Below are 22,931 nucleotides of genomic sequence, written 5' to 3'. Positions count from 1 at the left end.
CCCATTTAAAGCACTGGTGGAAGGACATCTGGTCTAAGGGAACCTTTCTGAGGCGGAAGGGTGCTTTTTCCATTTCTGTAACAATATTTTCCGTCTTTCTCTCCCTGCTTCTTTCTTCCTTTTGTTTTTCCGGCTCTTCCTCTGAGTCAAAGTCTGAGGAGGAAAAGTAAGCGCTGGTCCACAAAAATGAGTGCCAGGTGCCACACCTGCAAGCACCACCTCAAATTAAGTACTGAATCTTGGAACAGAATTTTTCAATAGGCCATAGAAGGAGCACCTCTGTATAAAGGCAATATGCGAACCCACCCGTGAGACTCTCTTTAGGGTCATGTGCAGGTCAACAAAGGATGTAAATCCACTAAAAGCATTGCTGGGGTAGTTAACAGTAACATGCCATGAAGTAAACAGTGAACAACCCCTGGACGAACAGCAAAAGTGAGGAAAATGGGACAATGACAGAAAAAGAGTGAGAACAAATGAGTATTGACAAAGCCAATAGGTCCTGCATTGCCTGCCAGCCTTTTATCAATCTTAAAAAAGATGATAAAAGCAAATAATGTATGGGTTTCAAAAGGAGCACATGCCCATGGTTGCCCCTGGCACAGAAGGGAACTACTTTGTGCGAAGGTGCGCTCCTTGTGATAGGGCAGAATTCCAAAACTTATTGTGAAGCTGACCAATGGCGGCCGTGGGCTGACCCATTGTCCCATGATGTGGTGGTGGAAGGCGAAAGGGCCAGTAGGTGAGCCACCAACAGACCAATAGGTGAGGAAGGCCGCTCCCATAAACAATATTTTTATTTTGCAGTTTTATGTAGCACGAGCTTGAAGATATTAGGGCGCTGGACAAGAGCACCATTTTCATCACAAACTCACATTCAGTGTTTTAGCCACGGGAGATGACATGATTTGCCTGGAATCACAGGGTGATCAGCCGACGCCAAGACTCGAACGTGGTTCCCCGGTTCCAAAGGCTGCAGCTCTGGTCATATCTCCGCTTCCTCCCCACATAGATGTCATTTTCGTACAATAAAAAGGTATTGGATAGCACCAGGCTTGAGGAAGACGAAAAGGAAGAAGGGGAAATACTAAATTACAAATAAACATTGTGAGAAGATACACCCCAGCAAACAAAGTACAAAGAGTGAACTAAAGGAATGAAAACGGAAAGGAGAGGCAAACATAAAAAAATCTAAGAAGGTAAGAGAATTGGAGAAAGTAAGACGCGAGAGAGGGGAAGGGAGGAGCAGAGAGCGCTCGGGGGTGTCCCTCTGAGCTCAGAGCCCCTCCCTGAGAGAGGCGCTCCCGCGCGCTGGCTCGCGAGGTGCAGGCTGGAGCTCTCCGTGCTTCGCCAGACGGCGTTTCAGGCGTTTAAAGGGCGATCTCACCTGGGCCAGTCTCGCGGTGTGTGTACGGCGTGTCCCCCTCTGGCTTCTGGGCGGTCTCTTCCCGAGACAGTCTCTTGCTGCAGAGAATTGTGAGCAGGGCTCTCTGTCTTCTGAGTTAGGGGTTTCCTGCTATCACTTGTGAGCCGGACTGTCACTCTCATGAGCTTCGATCTCCCTGCAGACACCTGTCAGTAGGGCTGTCTCTGTGTGTGACTGCTGGGCTGTCTCTGTGTGTGACTGCCGGGCTGTCTCTGTGTGTGACTGCTGGGCTGTCTCGGTGTGTGACTGCTGGGCTGTCTCTTTCATGAGCTACCATCTCCCTGCAGACACCTGTCAGTAGGGCTGTCTGTATGTGTGACTGCTGGGCTGTCTCTGTGTGTGACTGCTGGGCTGTCTCTTTCATGAGCTACCATCTCCCTGCAGACACCTGTCAGCAGGGCTGTCTGTGTGTGTGACTGCTGGGCTGTCTCTGTGTGTGACTGCTGGGCTGTCTCTTTCATGAGCTACCATCTCCCTGCAGACACCTGTCAGTAGGGCTGTCTCTGTGTGTGACTGCTGGGCTGTCTCTGTGTGTGACTGCTGGGCTGTCTCTTTCATGAGCTACCATCTCCCTGCAGACACCTGTCAGCAGGGCTGTCTGTGTGTGTGACTGCCGGGCTGTCTCTGTGTGTGACTGCTGGGCTGTCTCTGTGTGTGACTGCTGGGCTGTCTCTTTCATGAGCTACCATCTCCCTGCAGACACCTGTCAGTAGGGCTGTCTCTGTGTGTGACTGCCGGGCTGTCTCTGTGTGTGACTGCTGGGCTGTCTCCCTTGAACGCAGCCTCTTTCTCTCCATCTGCTGCTGGGGCTGTCTCTCCCCTGAGAGGAGGTCTCGCACGTGAGCACTCTCTGGAGCCGACTGTCCGTCCCCGGCGTCCGTGCATCCTGCCCCAGAGGCTGCCGTTCGGGGCTGTCAACGGATCTGACCGGTCAGTCGGTCTTCTGTCCGCGGACCTGGATTGTCAGCGGATTCCTCGCGGTTCTCGTGTCCGCGGATCAAGGTTGACCGAGGAAGAGGCCGGTGCGGACCCGGAGGAGGCGCCGCGAAGGCCGTCTCCAGCGCTGTACGAGTGGACACTCCCGGACAGCTAGACCAGGCGGGAAAGCAGGTAACCGACGGCGGCCCCCCGGACCTTGCATGCGCCCCCTATCACCCCCCCTCCCAGCTCTTAGATGTGTGATTTAAGACAGAAAGGAAGGGGACCCAGCTCCCCTCTGACACGAGGCACTACATTTCGAAATATCGGGTGTCTGGGCGCTGCAGGGCGGGGAGGGGGCTACAGAGTGATTTCACATAATCGCGGGCAGTCACGAACTGGGTGGGGGCACTGAGGGCAGTCAAACTGACACGAGGGGGGCCACAAATAGTCATAGTGGGGAGGGGGGCCTTTTTGGACAGTTGGGCTAGAACGAGACTTGTCACAATCATTAGGGACAGCACTTCAGGACAGTGAGGCTGAAAAGAGGAGAAGTAGAGACAGTCATGGGCTGGTGAGGACAGCACTTCAGGACAGTGAGGCTGAAAAGAGAAGAAGTAGCGACAGTCACGGGCTGGTGCCGGCAGCACTTCAGGACAGTGAGGCAGAAAAGAGGAGAAGTAGAGACAGTCATGGGCTGGTGAGGACAGCACTTCAGGACAGTGAGGCTGAAAAGAGAAGCAGTACAGACAGTCATGGGCTGGTGTGGGCAGCACTTCAGGACAGTGAGGCAGAAAAGAGGAGAAGTAGAGACAGTCATGGGCTGGTGAGGACAGCACTTCAGGACAGTGAGGCTGAAAAGAGGAGAAGTAGAGACAGTCATGGGCTGGTGTGGGCAGCACCTCAGGACAGTGAGGCAGAAAAGAGGAGAAGTAGAGACAGTCATGGGCTGGTGAGGACAGCACTTCAGGACAGTGAGTCTGAAAAGAGAAGAAGTAGAGACAGTCACGGGCTGGTGCCGGCAGCACTTCAGAACAGTGAGGCTGAAAAGAGGAGAAGTAGAGACAGTCATGGGCTGGTGTGGGCAGCACCTCAGGACAGTGAGGCAGAAAAGAGGAGAAGTAGAGACAGTCATGGGCTGGTGAGGACAGCACTTCAGGACAGTGAGGCTGAAAAGAGAAGAAGTAGAGACAGTCACGGGCTGGTGCCGGCAGCACTTCAGGACAGTGAGGCTGAAAAGAGGAGAAGTAGAGACAGTCATGGGCTGGTGTGGGCAGCACCTCAGGACAGTGAGGCAGAAAAGAGGAGAAGTAGAGACAGTCATGGGCTGGTGAGGACAGCACTTCAGGACAGTGAGGCTGAAAAGAGAAGAAGTAGAGACAGTCACGGGCTGGTGCCGGCAGCACTTCAGGACAGTGAGGCAGAAAAGAGGAGAAGTAGAGACAGTCATGGGCTGGTGAGGACAGCACTTCAGGACAGTGAGGCTGAAAAGAGAAGCAGTACAGACAGTCATGGGCTGGTGTGGGCAGCACTTCAGGACAGTGAGGCAGAAAAGAGGAGAAGTAGAGACAGTCATGGGCTGGTGAGGACAGCACTTCAGGACAGTGAGGCTGAAAAGAGGAGAAGTAGAGACAGTCATGGGCTGGTGTGGGCAGCACCTCAGGACAGTGAGGCAGAAAAGAGGAGAAGTAGAGACAGTCATGGGCTGGTGAGGACAGCACTTCAGGACAGTGAGGCTGAAAAGAGAAGAAGTAGAGACAGTCACGGGCTGGTGCCGGCAGCACTTCAGGACAGTGAGGCTGAAAAGAGGAGAAGTAGAGACAGTCATGGGCTGGTGTGGGCAGCACCTCAGGACAGTGAGGCAGAAAAGAGGAGAAGTAGAGACAGTCATGGGCTGGTGAGGACAGCACTTCAGGACAGTGAGGCTGAAAAGAGAAGAAGTAGAGACAGTCACGGGCTGGTGCCGGCAGCACTTCAGGACAGTGAGGCTGAAAAGAGGAGAAGTAGAGACAGTCATGGGCTGGTGTGGGCAGCACCTCAGGACAGTGAGGCAGAAAAGAGGAGAAGTAGAGACAGTCATGGGCTGGTGAGGACAGCACTTCAGGACAGTGAGGCTGAAAAGAGAAGAAGTAGAGACAGTCATGGGCTGGTGAGGACAGCACTTCAGGACAGTGAGGCTGAAAAGAGAAGAAGTAGAGACAGTCATGGGCTGGTGTGGGCAGCACTTCAGGACAGTGAGGCTGAAAAGAGAAGAAGTAGAGACAGTCATGGGCTGGTGAGGACAGCACTTCAGGACAGTGAGGCTGAAAAGAGAAGAAGTAGAGACAGTCATGGGCTGGTGTGGGCAGCACTTCAGGACAGTGAGGCTGAAAAGAGGAGAAGTAGAGACAGTCATGGGCTGGTGTGGGCAGCACCTCAGGACAGTGAGGCAGAAAAGAGGAGAAGTAGAGACAGTCATGGGCTGGTGAGGACAGCACTTCAGGACAGTGAGGCTGAAAAGAGAAGAAGTAGAGACAGTCACGGGCTGGTGCCGGCAGCACTTCAGGACAGTGAGGCTGAAAAGAGGAGAAGTAGAGACAGTCATGGGCTGGTGTGGGCAGCACCTCAGGACAGTGAGGCTGAAAAGAGAAGAAGTAGAGACAGTCACGGGCTGGTGAGGACAGCACTTCAGGACAGTGAGGCTGAAAAGAGGAGAAGTAGAGACAGTCATGGGCTGGTGTGGGCAGCACCTCAGGACAGTGAGGCAGAAAAGAGGAGAAGTAGAGACAGTCACGGGCTGGTGAGGACAGCACTTCAGGACAGTGAGGCTGAAAAGAGAAGAAGTAGAGACAGTCATGGGCTGGTGAGGACAGCACTTCAGGACAGTGAGGCTGAAAAGAGAAGAAGTAGAGACAGTCATGGGCTGGTGTGGGCAGCACTTCAGGACAGTGAGGCTGAAAATAGGAGAAGTTGAGACAGTCATGGGCTGGTGTGGACAGCACTTCAGGACAGTGAGGCTGAAAAGAGAAGAAGTAGAGACAGTCACGGGCTGGTGTGGATAGCACCTCAGGACAGTGAGGCAGAAAAGAGGAGAAGTAGAGACAGTCATGGGCTGGTGAGGACAGCACTTCAGGACAGTGAGGCTGAAAAGAGAAGAAGTAGAGACAGTCATGGGCTGGTGTGGGCAGCACTTTAGGACAGTGAGGCTGAAAAGAGAAGAAGTAGAGACAGTCATGGGCTGGTGTGGACAGCACTTCAGGACATCGGGGGTGACACAAAGGATGCCACAGTCATGGGCTGGCATGGGCGTCCCTTTAGGACAGTGAGGCTGACAAAAGGTGCTACAGACAGTCATGGGGTGGGCATGGCTGCACTTCAGGACAGTGAGGCTGACAAAAGGTGCTACAGCCAGTCATGGGGTGGGCATGGCTGCACTTCAGGACAGTGAGGCTGACAAAAGGTGCTACAGACAATCATGGGGTGGGCATGGCTGCACTTCAGGACAGTGACGCTGACAAAAGGGAGTGTGTGGACAGCTCCTAAGGACAGTCAGGATGGCGAGGGGTGCAACAGACAGTTCCGGGCTGTGTATGGGGTCATTTCCGTGCACTGAGCATGTAAGGAGGGGTGCAGTTGTGGGCAGGGGGTTGGGGATGTGGGGGGGGGGGGCTGTGATTTCTGTTTTTATTCTCCTGTTTAAACTCGTGACTTCAGCACCTGGACTAGTTCCCGTGCTGCAGCGATGGGGGGTGGGGGGTCGAACTATGGGGTGGGGGTAGCTTTCGGGGTTCACCGATGTCCGAGACCTCTCTTCCCCGCACTGACCCTTGCCCCGAAAGTGTGCAGGAGTTTGGGAAGTTAGTGAGATGGGTGTTATGTTGGGGCCCTAGGCCCTCATGCTCGGAATGACGGACACAGGACACGCTCTTGGTTAGTGGGTTAACTGGCCACGAGCACGTGCGCTCGGCCCTTTTATTAGCCTAGTCACCTGACCCAGTGACGTAGGTGGTGGGTGGGTGTAAAGTGTATGACTTACACATGTGAACACTAGAACGTGTCCATGCTAGGACACTACATTCCTCCCAATTTTTAATAACAAAAACCCAGAGTCAATGTCCAACCTAGGGGAGAAAGAAATATATATACAGATGTAATACAGTGACTAAACTTCTGCAGAGTCGCTCACGCTTCAGCAGCCTGGAGTCACAGACGATGTTCTTCCTGTCGCGGACGATGTTCTTCCTGTCGCGGGCGATCACCAGTTCACTGTGGCACCAGCCTGGGTGCTCGATGGATTCAGTCTGTTTGACGGCTCTGCCTTGAAGTTGTTCTCACAGTCTTTTCTTCGCTTTACTTTCTTGGCGACAAACACAGTTGAGTTCTTGTGGTTCACCGCTAGATGTTGCCGTTTATCTTTTAGTCCAGTCCTTTTCTTTATCTGTGGCGTGTGTTCTGTTTTGCAGAAAGACGGGTCATTCGCAAGACACCCCTCTCACCAGGATGCCCCTCTCACAGGTGTTCCCCTGCCACGGGATATCCTTGAGGCCCTCTTCATCAGATCTGGCCTGGGTTAAGTGTCCTGTATCGTGTTACTCCCATGCCGATAAGTGCGGGTGCGGAGGAGACGACAGGTCTCACCTCAGATGCCGCAGTCAGACCTGGAGGGTGGCTGTTGGCTCCTGTCTTTAGCACGCAATGTCTTCATCCTCCCGGGACCTTTGCTGAAGGGCGGCTGACGACCATCTCTCGTCGCGGGGATACTCTCTCTCACTGGCATCCCTGAGGCCTTTTCCCCTGAGTCACCACGGCTGGCAGTGTCCGTGTAACCCCAAAGGTGGGTGTTCCGAATGGTCCGGCCTGCTCACCTCTGCAGATCCCGGGTGTGCTGAAAGCATCGTCAAACAGATGGTTTTCTCTCTCCGTGCCACGGGTGTTCTTCAGGACTTGCACTCCGTGTTCTGACGCTTGTCACCTTCCTTGTCTTTGAGGTGTGAGTAGTCTTGCCACACTCTTCTCTCCTTCCTCTATTTCTTTTTCCGTGAGGGTGTCATGTCACTCTGACTTCTTCTCCTTCTTCTTGCAGTGGCAACCGTGCCACTCAGATTTCTTTCTTTCCCTTTTCCTTTTAGTGGCAGACGTGCCACTCCGATGTCATCTTCCTTCTCTTCTTGTAGTGGCAAACGTGCCACTCAGATATCTTCTTCCCTTCACGACCCACTCTGGACCATTTCTGTTCTCCTCTTGGTCTGGCCAGGCTTCTCCATGCAGCGCGCGCACTCTGCACGTGTTCCCCCTGGTCTTGTCCTCGTCCGAGAACACTCTCTTCATCTTCCTCAGCATTCCGAGTTAGGGTCGTGACCTTCTCTTCACCTTCTCCTTTTCACCAGTTACTTTGGTTGAAGTTCGTGGGGCCATACTCATGGTCCGCTTCGTTCTTCTCCTTTTCACCAGTTACTTCGGTTCTTCTTGAGCTTCTTGGACCACTTGACGGTCCGCGCTGCCGATCACTGGCAGGATATCTTCGGTCTTGTCGTCAGACCTCTTGCTTTGTAGCTTCATTGACCCGTGCGTCGGTCACCTCCTTTTGCAACTCCTGGCGAGTCGGCTTCTGCGGTGCGACCATTTGGCTGGTCGGCTTGACCGTTGTGGTGCGACCGTTTGGCAGGTCGGCTTGGCCTTTGTGGTGCGACCATTTGGCTGGTCGGCGTGACCTTTGTGGTGCGACCGTTTGGCAGGTCGGCTTGGCCTTTGTGGTGCGACCATTTGGCTGCTCGGCTTCACGAGGTGCATCACGTCGTGTGACTACCTGTGTCCACTGCCTTGTCAGGCGCTGGTGCGTGCTACTCTTCGTACCGTCGTGGTACATCTTCAGTGTAGCGTTGCTCCTTGTACCATGATCTCTTGATGTGGTGGCTTCTTGGCGCCACTGGGTGTGGCTCGACATCCTTGCCCGCCAGTGCTGGATACTTGCTGCGCCCATCCTCTTCAGTGGGTTCCTCTCCTGTAGGCGCTGCAGTGTACTGTCCGCGTCCGGGGTACATCTGCGCTGAGTCCGTTTGTTCTCTCGAGGGTTCGCTCCACTTGATGCGGCGACAGCGCTGTCCTCGCTGGGGTGGATGTGGCTTGACACCATTTCCTTTTCTTCCTCCTTGTCGCTGCGGGATGGCGCTGCATCCCTGTGGCACACTGTCTCTTCTTCCTCGCGCTTCTGGCCAGTTCCCGTGCGCTCCTGGCGCATTCCTGTGCGCCTCCGTCGCGTTCCCGTGCGCTCACCTTCGCGCACCCGTCGGACCTTGCGGTACATGCCTTGCTGCCTCTTCTTCCTTGCGCTGCGATCCGTCGGTCTCCTGTGGCTGCTGGATTCCCTTGGCTTGCTGTAATAGACCCGCCAGGCAAGCATGAGACCGGGTGCCACCTGCAGGAGAGACCGTCCCCAGGGCGTGCAGGTGCGGGAGCATTCCGGGGACAGGGGCGGTCCCTGCCTGCCTGGGGGGGGGGGGGGGGCGCTGCGGAAATGTGCACATACCAGGCAAATTGCCAACAGCAGGAACCACAATCCGGTGGGGGGGGGGGGGGTTCGAGTGAATGCAGGATGTTAACCTCGAAGAAAGTGCCTGCAAGAACTGCAGCAGCGACGGGGGCGGCGGGGGGTGTATCTCGAGCAATGTACTTATAGCGCCGACAACTAGAGTAACAAGGTATGAGGGCAAGGGCGTGGGTGTAGAGAGATGTCCCTACCAGGCAGTACATTCACAGAAAGAGGTAGGCTAAAGGGAAGGGGGGGGGGGACACTACTGCCAGGAATATCCTTATTAATTGACAGAGACACGCATCGGATGTGGAGACATCTTCGCCCGTGGAATATACCCAGTGACGTAACCCCCAGCTCCCCGCAGAGCGCGATGAGGGCCCCCCGAGTCTCCCAATGTTACAAATATTAAATGGCTTTGGGCTGAATGGGTCCCCTCCTGAGTGGTTGGGGACCCCCTTGAGGGTTGGTGCCCCTTGATATTTGGGGCCTCAGGGTCCGCAGGGGCCGACGTTACCTCCCTAAGCATACCTACAGTAATGGCTTTACGCTGGTCCTATGAAGACATGACCCCCCCCCCCCCCCGCACCTTACACTCCTTTTCACCCCCCCCCTCCCCCCCCCGCTTCTAGGCGCTGCACGCCTACATGTGATGTCCCGGTTCCTACTGGGTGTCTGGCGAGGCAAGCATGCCCCACATGCACAGCAGCAGAGCAGGCGTGGCATGGCCCTGGTCGAAACAAGGAGATGTCCCCTTTCCCTGCTGTTGGGGTAGTACCTTCAGCAATGACCAAGGTTCAATGACCCCGGTGCTACTGCACCTGCCGCACCAATGGAAGTTATACCGCACATGCAACTAGTCTTGAGTTAACTGATAAAGATTCGTGAATGTCTCTGCACTCTGTTCCTCGTAGCATCAATAATGGTTAGTCTGCTGTGCTTGCTCACCCCCTCCCCCGTTTCCCCAATCGCCCCTCAGACACACCACACCCCAGTCATGGGGCTCTTCACAAGTGACACAAAATAAATATATAATAGCATAAGACCACACGGCTGTAGGACTTCGCTGAGCAAAGTGCAGCTTTCAGAACCACAAACCGACAGGAAACACCACGAGGGAAGCACAAACCGTGACAGGAAACACCACGAGGGAAGCACAACCCGTGACAGGAAACACCACGAGGGAACCACAAACCGTGACAAGAAACAACAGGAGAAAAGCACAACCCGTGACAGGAAACACCACGAGGGAACCACAAACCGTGACAAAAAACACACCAGGAGAGAAGGGGAAGCACAAACCGTGACAGGAAGCAACAGGAGAGAAGCGCAAACCATGACAAAAAACACACCAGTAGAGAAGGAGAAGCACAAACCGTGACAGGAAGCAACAGGAGAGAAGCGCAAACCGTGACAAAAAAAAAACACCAGGAGAGAAGCACAAACCGTGACAGGAAACAACAGTGAAGCAAACCGTGACAAAAAAACACCAGGAGAGAAGCACAAACCGTGACAGGAAACACCACGAGGGAACCACAAACCGTGACAAGAAACAACAGGAGAAAAGCACAACCCGTGACAGGAAACACCACGAGGGAACCATAAACCGTGGCAAAAAACACACCAGGAGAGAAGGGGAAGCACAAACCGTGACAGGAAGCAACAGGAGAGAAGCGCAAACCATGACAAAAAAAAACACCAGGAGAGAAGCACAAACCGTGACAGGAAATAACAGTGAAGCAAACCGTGACAAAAAAACACCAGGAGAGAAGCACAAACCGTGACAGGAAACACCAGGAGGGAAGCACAAACGGTGACAGGAAACACCACGAGGGAAGCACAAACCGTGGCAAGAAACAACAGGAGAAAAGCACAACCCGTGACAGGAAGCAACAGAGAGAAGCGCAAACCGTGACAAAAAAAAAACACCAGGAGAGAAGCACAAACCGTGACAGGAAACAACAGTGAAGCAAACCGTGAGAAAAAAACACCAGGAGAGAAGCACAAACCGTGACAGGAAACACCACGAGGGAACCACAAACCGTGACAAGAAACAACAGGAGAAAAGCACAACCCGTGACAGGAAACACCACGAGGGAACCATAAACCGTGGCAAAAAACACACCAGGAGAGAAGGGGAAGCACAAACCGTGACAGGAAGCAACAGGAGAGAAGCGCAAACCGTGACAAAAAAAAACACCAGGAGAGAAGCACAAACCGTGACAGGAAACAACAGTGAAGCAAACCGTGACAAAAAAACACCAGGAGAGAAGCACAAACCGTGACAGGAAACACCAGGAGGGAAGCACAAACCGTGACAGGAAACACCACGAGGGAAGCACAAACCGTGGCAAGAAACAACAGGAGAAAAGCACAACCCGTGACAGGAAGCAACAGAGAGAAGCGCAAACCGTGACAAAAAAACACCAGGAGAGAAGCACAAACCGTGACGGGAAACAACAGAGAAGCAAACCGTGACAAAAAAACACCAGGAGAGAAGCACAAACCGTGACAGGAAACACCACGAGGGAAGCACACACTGTGACAGGAAACACCACGAGGGAAGCACAAACCGTGAAAAGAAACACACCAGGAGAGAAGGAGAAGCACAAACCGTGACAGGAAGCAACAGGAGAGAAGCGCAAACCATGACAAAAAACACACGAGGAGAGAAGGAGAAGCACAAACCGTGACAGGAAGCAACAGGAGAGAAGCACAAACCGTGACAGGAAACAACAGAGAGAAGCGCAAACCATGACAAAAAAACACCAGGAGAGAAGCACAAACCGTGACAGGAGACCACGGAGAGAAGCGCAAACCGTGACGAAAAAACACCAGGAGAGAAGCACAAACCGCGACAGGAAACAACAGAGAGAAGCGCAAACCGTGACAAAAAACACACCAGGAGAGAAGGAGAAGCACAAACCGTGACAGGAAGCAACAGGCGAGAAGCGCAAACCGTGACAGGAAACACCACGAGGGAAGCACAAACCGTGACAATAAAAAACAGGAGAAAAGCACAACCCGTGACAGGAAGCAACAGGAGAGAAGCGCAAACCATGACAAAAAACACACCAGGAGAGAAGGAGAAGCACAAACCGTGACAGGAAGCACCAGGAGAAAAGCGCAAACCGTGACAGGAAACAACAGAGAGAAGGGCAAACCGAGACAAAAAAACACCAGGAGAGAAGCACAAACCGTAACAGGAAACACCAGAAGGGAAGCGCAAACCGTGACAAAAAACACCAGGAGAGAAGCACAAACCGTGATAGGAAACGACAGAGAGATGCGCAAACTGTGACAAAAAAACACCAGGGGAGAAGCACAAACCGGGACAGGAAGCGACAGAGAGAAGGGCAAACCGAGACAAAAAGCTCTAGGAGAGAAACACAAACCGAGACAGGAAACAACAGAGAGAAGCGCAAACCGTTGTTGTGTCGGATGAGTGTTTATGTTACGTGCCAGCTCTGACACCAGTGGAGGAACACGGGGTATGGGTAGAGGCCTCAAATAAACAACGGAGACAAGAGTGGGGTTTTGTGGTATCGCCGTCCGGAGACCAACTGGCGTACGTTTGTGCGTACCCTATTTATTTAGTCAGGGTCACCTGACCCTCACGCAACGTGCCTGTTGCGTCACAGGCACAACACAACATTCCTCCCCAACAAACATTAAACCAACAATAAAGACCACCTAACTAGGCGTAGCCGTAGACGGTCCCACTAGCTTCAGCCGTACCATAAGCAGTTTCTTGCTCAAACAACTAAGAACAGACTTACGTGAAATAGTCCCGCATGTGGCGAGTGGGCTCTGGATTCTCCCGCAGGCGATGCTGGGACCTGCCATGCCCCAGGGTCTCTCCGGCACCTAACCCCATTGGACTGGCGTCTATGGCTATCGAGGTCATCTTCCCCGGGTCAAAGAAAGCCAGTGTAGTCGCCTCTGAAAGTGCATCCTTGATGTCTGCAAATGCCTTGGCTTGGTCTGGGCCCCATTTCCAGGGAGTGGAATCCTTCGTCTGGTCCCGTAGTGGTTGAGTAAGTGTGGTGAGGTCTCGTATGAATCTTCCACAATAGTTTACCATACCAAGGAAGCTGCGGACCTCGGTAATGTTGGTGGGGGCGACGGCATCTTTTATGTCCTTGACCTTTTCGGGGTCGGGATTGACTCCTTCAGTGGAGAATGTGTACCCAAAGAACTGTAGCCCCGTTTTTAGAAACTCGCACTTCTCCCTATGGAGAGTGAGTCCGGCATCCTGCAGTCGGCGAAAGACCTGAGTCAGACGGGAGTTGTGTTCCGGGATGGTCTTGGCGTGCACCATGATGTCATCACTGACATTGATTACTCTGGGTATGTCCATTATCAGTTTGTGCATTATGTTCTGAAATACCTCCGCCACGCTGGACACCGTGAAACTCAGGCGAGTATACCTCCGGAGACCAACGTGGGTTGAGAAGGTTGCGATGTTGCGGGACGCTTTGTCCAGCACCAGTTGGTGGTAACCGATTCCTAGATCTAGCTTGGAGAACCAACATGCCCCGGCCATTTCCCCTATCAAATCGTCTATAGTCGGGGTGATATGACATTCCCTTTTAATTAATGGCTGCGTTGGGTAGCCTCATTTTCCGCAAATTCTCACGGCACCTGGTTGCTTGGGCTTCCGGGTGACGACTATCGGGGAAACCCACGGGGTGGGCCCTGTCACCTTTTCAATAATGCCGGTGGCTTCTAGCTTCTTTAGCTCTTCTTCCACCAGGGGACAAAAGTGAAATGCTATCCGGCGGTGGCGTAAAGCCACAGGTTGTACTGTTGGGTCAATGTGAAGATGAATCTTTTTGCCTTTAAATTTCCCGATGTCTTTGAAGACCTCCGATAACTCTGTCAGAATGTGCTGAATCGATTCCTAATCTCCCGTTTCGTTGCGGAATCCGCACGTAGACACTAGGTTCTTGAGCCGTGCATGGAAGATGTCCAGCGACTCTTCTGGCAGTTGGCGCGCTTGCCTGAATATAAACCGTTCATAATCCTGATTAGCCATCGGATCGAAATACCCATTGAGAGCATTTATCAAGGTGTGGTGGGTTTTGGGCGTGGCCTCGGCAAGTGTTTTGGTGATATTGTGTATGTCCTTGCCCCCTAGATGTAATAGCATGGCTCTTTTCTGGTCCTTATGGACTTTGGTGGCATCGAAGAAGATTTTCAATCGGTCTACCCAGTCTTTCCACTTTGGTGCGAGTGATGATGGGGACCCTTCCACTATGAATGGTTCTATCGGGGGACTCGTCGACATGGTTGTCCATCCTGTGCCTTATGTTGTATTATCCTTGAGGCGTTTATCTCCACCCTGATTTACTGGTCCTGTGGTGCTCACTGCCCAACGCGCTGTCTCTTTTATTTTGTTGTTTTTAGTACTTGTGGAGGGTTTGATGGCTTCTTTCCCCTCAGTTGCCTCCTTTATTTGGCCCCCCACACTGATTCGCTGAAATCAGGCACTTGTAGCCCCTCAGTATGTCCTCTTTCCTTGAGCTTTGTCTGGTGTTACTGCTGCAGTGCTTGATTATTTGGTGGTGTTTTATTTTGTTCCTCTTACAGCTCTTACAGCTGCCAGTGCTTGTTTTAATATTGAGGCTGCCACTCCCTCTGAACACGGAGCAGCCTCTGGCAGCGCTTCAATCCACCCTGGGCTCTCTACACAAGGGGCAGCCTCTGGCAGCGCTTCACTCCACCCCGGGCTCCTCACCGTCACACGCTGCTGTGGTTAAAGGGCAGACACAAGAGAGAGATACAGGTAATGGTGAAAGTGCAGGCACAAGAGACATACAGGTAACGGTGAAGTGCAGGCACAAGAGAGATACAGGTAATGGTGAAAGTGCAGGCACAAGAGAGATACAGGTAATGGTGAAGTGCAGGCACAAGAGAGATACAGGTAACGGTGAAAGTGCAGACACAAGAGAGATACAGGTAATGGTGAAAGTGCAGACAGAAGAGAGATACAGGTAATGGTTAAAGGGCAGACACAAGAGAGAGATACAGGTAATGGTGAAAGTGCAGGCACAAGAGACATACAGGTAGTGGTTAAAGGGCAGACACAAGAGAGAAATACAGGTAATGGTGAAAGTGCAGGCACAAGAGAGAAATACAGGTAATGGTGAAAGTGCAGGCATAAGAGAGATACAGGTAATGGTGAAAGTGCAGACACAAGAGAGATACAGGTAATGGTTAAAGGGCAAACACAAGAGAGAGATACAGGTAATGGTGAAAGTGCAGGCACACGAGACATACAGGTAGTGGTTAAAGGGCAGACACAAGAGAGAGATACAGGTAATGGTGAAAGTGCAGGCACAAGAGACATACAGGTAGTGGTTAAAGGGCAGACACAAGAGAGAGATACAGGTAATGGTGAAAGTGCAGGCACAAGAGAGAAATACAGGTAATGGTGAAAGTGCAGGCATAAGAGAGATACAGGTAATGGTGAAAGTGCAGACACAAGAGAGATACAGGTAATGGTTAAAGGGCAAACACAAGAGAGAGATACAGGTAATGGTGAAAGTGCAGGCACACAAGACATACAGGTAGTGGTTAAAGGGCAGACACAAGAGAGAGATACAGGTAATGGTGAAAGTGCAGGCACAAGAGAAATACAGGTAGTGGTGAAAGGGCAGGCACAAGAGAGAAATACAGGTAATGGTGAAATTGCAGGCACAAGAGAGATACAGGTAATGGTGAAAGTGCAGACACAAGAGAGAAATACAGGTAATGGTGAAAGTGCAGGCACAAGAGAGATACAGGTAATGGTGAAAGCGCAGGCACAAGAGAGATACAGGTAATGGTGAAAGTGCAGACACAAGAGAGATACAGGTAATGTTAAAGGTGCAGACACAAGAGAGGAAAAGGTAATGGTGAAAGTGCAGATACAAGGGAGAGATACAGGTAATAGTGCAGGTGCAGGAAGGAAACAGACACATGCTTCTGAACAATGCCACCTTCCCTCAAATATTCACTATACTTACTTACACTTTATCGTGAAGAATGAATCTTCAGTAAGTTGTAATACAGCTTGTCTTGCATCTGGAGCATGTGGTCTTTGGACTTCCCTTGAATCTGGTGTCCTTTGTCTTGCAGCTTCTCTTGAATGGGCAGCCTCTTGTATTCCAGTTCCTACTAGAACTCAAGCACGTTATCTTGCAGCCTGTCTTGAATCCGGAGTATGTTGGCGATGCAGCTTCAAGATGTTTTGGCTTCACTAGACACTTGAGTACGTTGCACTGCAGCTTCTCTTGAACCTGCAGTTTCTTGAATTGTAGCTTCTCTTGAACCTGCAGTTTCTTGAATTGTAGCTTCTCTTGAACCTGCAGTTTCTTGAATTGTGGCTTCTCTTGAACCTGCAGTTTCTTGAATTGTAGCTTCTCTTGAACCTGCAGTTTCTTGAATTGTAGCTTCTCTTGAACCTGCAGTTCTCCATATAACAGTTTCTGTTGAATTCCGAGCTCCTTTAATCTGGAGTTCCTTGTATTGCACCTTCCTTGACTCTGCAGTTCCTTGTGTTGCAGCTTCTCTTGAATCTGCAGTTCCTTGCATTGCAGCTTCTCTTGAATCTGCAGTTCCTTGTACTGTAGCTTTCCTGAATCTGGAGTTCCTTGTATTGCACCTTCCTTGAATCTGCAGTTCCTTGTACTGCAGCTTCACTCGAATCTGGAGTTCCTTGTATTGCAGCTTCTCTTGAATCTGCAGTTTCTTGCATTGCAGCTTCTCTTGAATCTGCATTTTCTTGTATTGCAGTTTCTCTTGAATCTGGAGTTCCTTGTATTACCGCTTCTCTTGAATCTGCAGTTCCTTGCATTGCAGCTTCTCTTGAATCTGGAGTTCCTTGCATTGCAGCTTCTCTTGAATCTGGAGTTCCTTGTACTGTAGCTTTCCTGAATCTGGAGTTCCTTGTGTTGCAGCTTCTCTTGAATCTGCAGTTCCTTGTATTGCACCTTCCTTGAATCTGCAGTTTCTTGTGTTGCAGCTTCTCTTGAATCTGCAGTTCCTTGCATTGCAGCTTCTCTTGAATCTGCAGTTCCTTGCATTGCAGCTTCTCTTGAATCTGGAGTTCCTTGTACTGTAGCTTTCCTGAATCTGGAGTTCCTCGTGTTGCAGCTTCTCTTGAATCTGCAGTTCCTTGTATTGCACCTTCCTTGAATCTGCAGTTTCTTGTGTTGCAGCTTCTCTTGACTCTGCAGTTCCTTGCATTGCAGCTTCTCTTGAATCTGCAGTTTCTTGCATTGCAGCTCCTCTTGAATCTGCAGTTCCTTGCATTGCAGCTTCTCTTGAATCTGGAGTTCCTTGTATTGCAGCTTTCCTGAATCTGGAGTTCCTTGTGTTGCAGCTTCTCTTAAATCTGGAGTTTCTTGTATTGCACCTTCCTGGACTATGCAGTTCCTTGCATTGCAGCTTCTCTTGAATCCGGAGTTCCTTGTACTGCAGCTTCTCTTGAATCTGTAGTTCCTTGTACTGCAGCTTCTCTTGAATCTGCAGTTCCTTGTACTGCAGCTTCTCTTGAATCTGCAGTTCCTTGTACTGCAGCTTCTCTTGAATCTGCAGTTCCTTGTACTGCAGCTTCTCTTGAATCTGCAGTTCCTTGCATTGCAGCTTCTCTTGACTCTGCAGTTTCTTGCATTGCAGCTTCTCTTGATTTTGGTGTTTGATGTACTGCAGTTTCTCTTGAATCTGGAAATCCTTTTATTGACGCTTCTCTTGAATCTGTAGTTCCTTGTGTTGCAGCATCTCTTGAGCCTCTGTGTCCCTTGCATTGCAGCTTCTCTTGAGTCTGTGTGTTCCTTGCACTGTAGCTTGAAGCTCAAACACATTGTTCTGCGGCTTGCCTTGAATCTGGAATATAGTGCACTGCAGGCTCTTTATTTTGTGGCTTCACTTGAAGCCTGTGTAGGTTGTATCATGGCTTCTTCTGAGCAGGTTGTGCCGTTGCTTCTCTTGATCAGGCTGTATCGTGGCTTCTCTCGAGCATGCTGTGTCATGGCTTCTCCAGAGCAGGTTGTATTGTGGCTTCTCCTAAGCAGGTTGTATCATGGCTTCTCTTGAGCAGGTTGTGCCGTTGCTTCTCTTGAGCAGGTTGTATCGTGGCTTCTCTTGAGCAGGTTCTATTGTGCCTTCTCTTGAGTAAATTGTATCATGGCTTCTCTTGATCAGGCTGTATCGTGGCTTCTCTGGAGCAGGCTGTGTCATGGCTTCTCCAGAGCAGGTTGTATCGTGGCATCTCTTGAGCAGGTTGTATCGTGGCTTCTCTTGAGCAGGTTGTATTGTGGCTTCTCTCGAGCAGGTTGTATTGTGGCTTCTTCTGAGCAGGTTGTACCATGGCTTCTCTTGAACAGGCTGTATTGTGGCTTCTCTCGAGCAGGTTGTATTGTGGCTTCTTCTGAGCAGGTTGTACCATGGCTTCTCTTGAACAGGCTGTATTGTGACTTCTCTCAACTAGGTTGGATTGTGGCTTCTCTCGAGTAAATTGTATCATTGATTCTTTTGAATAAGTTGTATCGTGTCTTCTCTTGAGTAGGTTTTATTGTGGCTTTACTTGAACAGGCTGTATCGCGGCTTTTCTCGACTAGGTTGTACCGTGGCTTCTCTTGAATAGGCTGTATCATGGCTTCTCTCGAGTAGGTTGTATCGTGGCTTCTCTCGAGCAGGTTGTGTCGTGGCTTCTCCTGAACAGTTTGTATCATGGCTTCCCTCGAGCAGGTTGTATCGTGGCTTCTCCTGAGCAGGTTGTATCATGGCTTCTCTCGAGCAGGTTGTATCGTGGCTTCACCTGAGTAGGTTGTATCATGGCTTCTCTTAAACAGGCTGTATTGTGGCTTCTCTCAAGTAGGTTGGATTGTGGCTTCTGTCGAGTAAATTGTATCATTGCTTCACTTGATTAGGTTGTATTGTGGCTTCTCTTGAGTAGGTTTTATTGTGGCTTCTCTTGAACAGGCTGTATCATGGCTACTCTCGACTAGGTTGTATTGTGGTTTCTCCTGAGTAAATTGTATCATGGCTTCTCTTGAGCAGGTTGTATCGTTGCTTATCTCGAGTAGGTTGTATCGTGGCTTCTCTTGAGTAAATGTATTGTGGCTTTTCTTGAGCAGGTTGTATCGTGGCTTCTCTCAAGCAGGCTGTATTGTGGCTTCTCTCGAGCAGGTTGTATTGTGGCTTCTCCTGAGCAGGTTGTATTGTGGTTTCTCCTGAGCAGGTTGTACCATGGCTTCTTTTGAACAGGTTGTATCATGGCTTCTCTCAAGTAGGTTGTATCGTGGATTCTCTTGAGCAGGTTGTACCATGGCTTCTCTTGAGTAGGTTGTATTGTGGCTTCTCGAGAAGGTTGTATTGTGGCTTCTCGAGAAGGTTGTATTGTGGCTTCTCGAGAAGGTTGTATTGTGGCTTCTCTTGAGCAGGTTGTATCATGGCTTCTCTCTAGCAGGCTGTGTCTTGGCTTCTCTTGAGTAAATTGTATCATAGCTTCTCTTGAGTAGGTTGTATCATGGCTTCTCTTGAGCAGGTTGTATCGTTGCATCTCTCAAGCAGGCTGTATTGTGGCTTCTCTTGAGTAGGTTGTATCGTGGCTTCTCTTGAACAGGCTGTATCATGACTTCTCTCGAGGAGGCATATCGTGGCTTCTCTCAAGCAGGTTGTATCATGGCTTCTCTCGAACAGGTTGTATCACGTCTTCTCTTGAACAAGCTGCATCGTGGCTTCTCCTGAGTAGGCTGTATCGTGGTTTCTCTGAGAAGGTTGTACCATGGCTTCTCTTGCACAAGTTGTATCGTGGCTTCTCTCAAACAGGCTGTATCATGGTTTCTCTTCCACAAGTTGTAATGTGGGTTCTCTTGAGCAGGATGTATCGTGGCTTCTCCTGAGTAGACTGTATTGTGGCTTCTCTTGAGTAGTCTGAATCGTGGCTTCTCCTGAGTAGACTGTATTGTGGCTTCTCTTGAGTAGGCGGAATCGTGGCCAGCTGCAGTTCGTTCATATGGGCGCAGGGGTGTTGACCCCCTGCTGCTGTGAGCCACTACTTCTAAGGCTCATTTCGTCATTTTAAATTAGCCCATAAGTACCTGAGTACCTCCATTAATTTTATTTCCTTATGGACGGGGCTATGGAGCTCTCAGTTGGTGGGACGAGCAGCTGAGGCTGAAACTGATCTGTGCATGTCAGATTGTCCGGTATTTTCGCTCTGGCCAGCCTGACACGCACAGTTTAGGCTTCCACATTGAAGATGTCATTAAAGACACAGCCCTATCGGTTTTCAATGGAGTGTTGTGCTTGCATGCCCCAGCCTTTTCCAGCCCTGCTCGTATGCTGTTTAGTATTATATGCAGAATAACCGCAGTGCTTGGATAGGCTGGGAAGCCCAGGCTACTGCTACGGAAGAAGTAAGTACTAGCCGGAGTGATGGCCACTCACCAGGGGCTGAGACTATTTCAAGCATACAGTCCATCACCTTGCTGTTTGTTGGATCGGGAACACTGTGGAGATCCCAAGCATCCACGTGAATCTCCTCAAACAAAGAGAATGTTTCGAGGTAAGATTTGAATTTTACAGGATAGCCACCTTTAGTGGCGTAGCCAGTGTGTCATCAACCACATTTGGTCATATTACCGCTTGTTTACAGCAATTCGTCGCGGTTAAATGCAGCGTGAAGTGAAACGTGCTGCAGTGCACGTCCAGGGCTAGGGGTGTGAGGGGCCCGTAGCTGTCACCCGAGTGCGTGAGGGGCCCGCGGCTGTAACCCAACCTTAGCTGTATGTTTTTAACAACCGAGCTTGATGTGAAGGGGCCATTTAATTTCCCGCACGCAAGGCATCTTTGCTCTGCCTCTGACGTCCTCGACAACCTGGAACAAATCGAGTGCTGAGGGTAATGGAAAATGTATTCCTTCAGAGGTATATAAACAAGCATTGGCATAGCCCATAGGTCTCGCCTTTGGGACCTTATAAGTATTTAGTTATGCAGCACAATATCCTTGGTGCAACAACAACTGTTGCATGCCTAAACACTTATAATGTCCCAAAGGCGAGACCTATTGGCTATGCCAATGCTTGTTAATGAGCATGCCTAGGAGTGGTTCTGCTTGGTGCAGTCTGAGGGCAGGAATAGTTGACCCAGGGTGTGTTTGATGGCTGCATGCGCGTCTCAGTGGTAACTGGGAAAAAGTAATGTCACAGTACCTCCTAAAACTGGGAAAACCTTCACAATGTTGTTTATTTAAGCAACATTCTGAGTACCAGCCTTAGAAGCGATATAGATATATATTTTAATGAAGTTAATTAAAACAGTACCATGGAGTAGAGCTCATGTACTTTCGAAGCGTTGCTCTGTAGAGCAAGTGTTGCCTCTGTTGTGGTTCCTGTGCTGCACGCTTTAATTTGCACCAAAGATTTAGGAGGGCACATTATCCTTGTCTGCCCCAGGCCCCGTGGCATTCTGGGTATGCTGCTGGCTATTCCAACAGCAGGTACTTCACCCTCAGTGGAAGAAACAAATGTAAAAAACCTTCTCAGAAGGAGGGGCTTCACAGCAGAGATCAATGGCCCATCAGCCGTCAACCATAGCTGCCAAGGTTTCAGATTGCTTTGCGGGACATTTTCATAATTTCAATGTAAATATGAGTGAGATTTACCAACTATGAGTGACACTTTCTCGCGAGCATAACCAAGCAATGAAGACGAGGGAAACATATACTTATCAGAAATTACACCCATTTGAGGAACGAGAAACACTAAGAAGATCTTGAAACTGCTGCATAGACTCAAAAGCGGGAGGGCACTGTGGGACCAGACTGTACCAGACGGGATGTGAGAGGCCGTACTGCCTGCAAATGAGCCTCATGTTCCATAACGCCCAGCCCCCCCCCGGGCATGCCATAATTGAATGCATATGAGATTTTACCGTATTTTAAATACACAGGAACATGTAAAGAAGACTCAAACATGGAGTTAATACAAATGATCGCGTCTGCATGGATAATGGTGAATGCAGCGCGGAGGGTAATCCTCTGCAGCTGGGGGAAACGTTTCCCGGACTGTACACAGCTGAGTGGGAGCGTTTTGGTCTGTACATTCGCCATGCTGTCGATCAGCCTGGCACCGTGACGTCGCCACCCTGTTCCCTAGCAGGAGAGCCTCCTCTGCAGAAAGGAGGCAAGGTAAGTAATATCTGCCATGGCGGGAGAGGCAGTGAGTGCACGAGAAGCGGCCACGAGGGAAGCAAGAGATCTGTGAAGGTGTACAGGTCTCTGCAGCTAAGGAACTTCGGGCCATATTATCAAGGACGGCGTTAAAATTATCGCCGCTTTAACGGCAGGAAACTGCCCCTAAAGCGGCGATCATGGGCTTGATAATATGCCCTTGAGAATTCCCATCGAAGCCCAGGTTCACACAGGAGCACAGGCTTCTATTGGAATTCTATGCGGCATATTATGAAGCCCATTATCGCCGCTTTAGCGGCGATAATTTTAACGCCGTCCTTGATAATATGGCCCTTCATCACAATGCACGGCCTACCTAAAGAATCCCAGAGCCTGCTACCCGTCAGCTAAAATGCCACCCCTCGGGCTTAACTAAAATGACTTCCAGCACTGGCATTCCAAATAAATGCGATAGAACACTAAAACCGCAAGAAGCAAAACTATCACCACATTTTTTAATATTTTTTTTATTAAAATGAGGATTGATGTTACTTTCTCCAGGACGGATATGAGGGTGGGCGAATCCATTAAGAACACTATAATTATGAAATCAGTAATTGTCCCAAAATACTTTGAGCATGCCCCCTTGTGTACAATTGCAACGGGCTGTTTACAGGATCCCCACAAGCAACGGTTGTGCAAAGACGATTTCGGAAGGTGTTTTAACCCCAAGCTTTTGGTGAATATTGAGGGGTAGCTCCGTCCTGCAGCGCTAGGTGCAGAGGGTCACAGCAAAGCCTGTAAACTCACCACCCACTGTTAAATGGCAGCGGCAGTTTCAGTCGATAACCTTTCAAGTATTGCCCGGCGGTAATCGCCTCTCATACCATTCGATAATTTACCAATGAAAGAGGCAG

At 50.5% G+C, this 22,931-nt stretch overlaps 1 protein-coding gene across 2 annotated transcripts in view; it reads left to right on the top strand.

Moving 5' to 3' along the window:
- Nucleotides 1-1,160: 1,160 nt before the first annotated feature.
- AVPR2 (arginine vasopressin receptor 2) overlaps nucleotides 1,161-22,931 on the top strand; it is a 326,544-nt gene continuing 304,773 nt past the window's right edge. The window contains exon 1 of one of the 2 annotated variants that reach the window (XM_085629769.1): nucleotides 1,161-1,199. The gene's annotated coding sequence lies outside the window, so the exon portion shown is untranslated. Of the gene's footprint in view, nucleotides 1,200-1,295; nucleotides 2,537-22,931 lie in introns of those variants that run through there. The other variant, XM_085629766.1, reaches the window with a different exon arrangement.

Source organism: Triturus cristatus, chromosome 10 (assembly GCF_964204655.1).
Source record: "Triturus cristatus chromosome 10, aTriCri1.1, whole genome shotgun sequence".
NCBI lineage: Eukaryota > Metazoa > Chordata > Amphibia > Caudata > Salamandridae > Triturus > Triturus cristatus.
The sequence above is the reverse complement of the archived record's forward strand: the minus strand, read 5'-3'. Positions and strand labels throughout refer to the sequence as shown.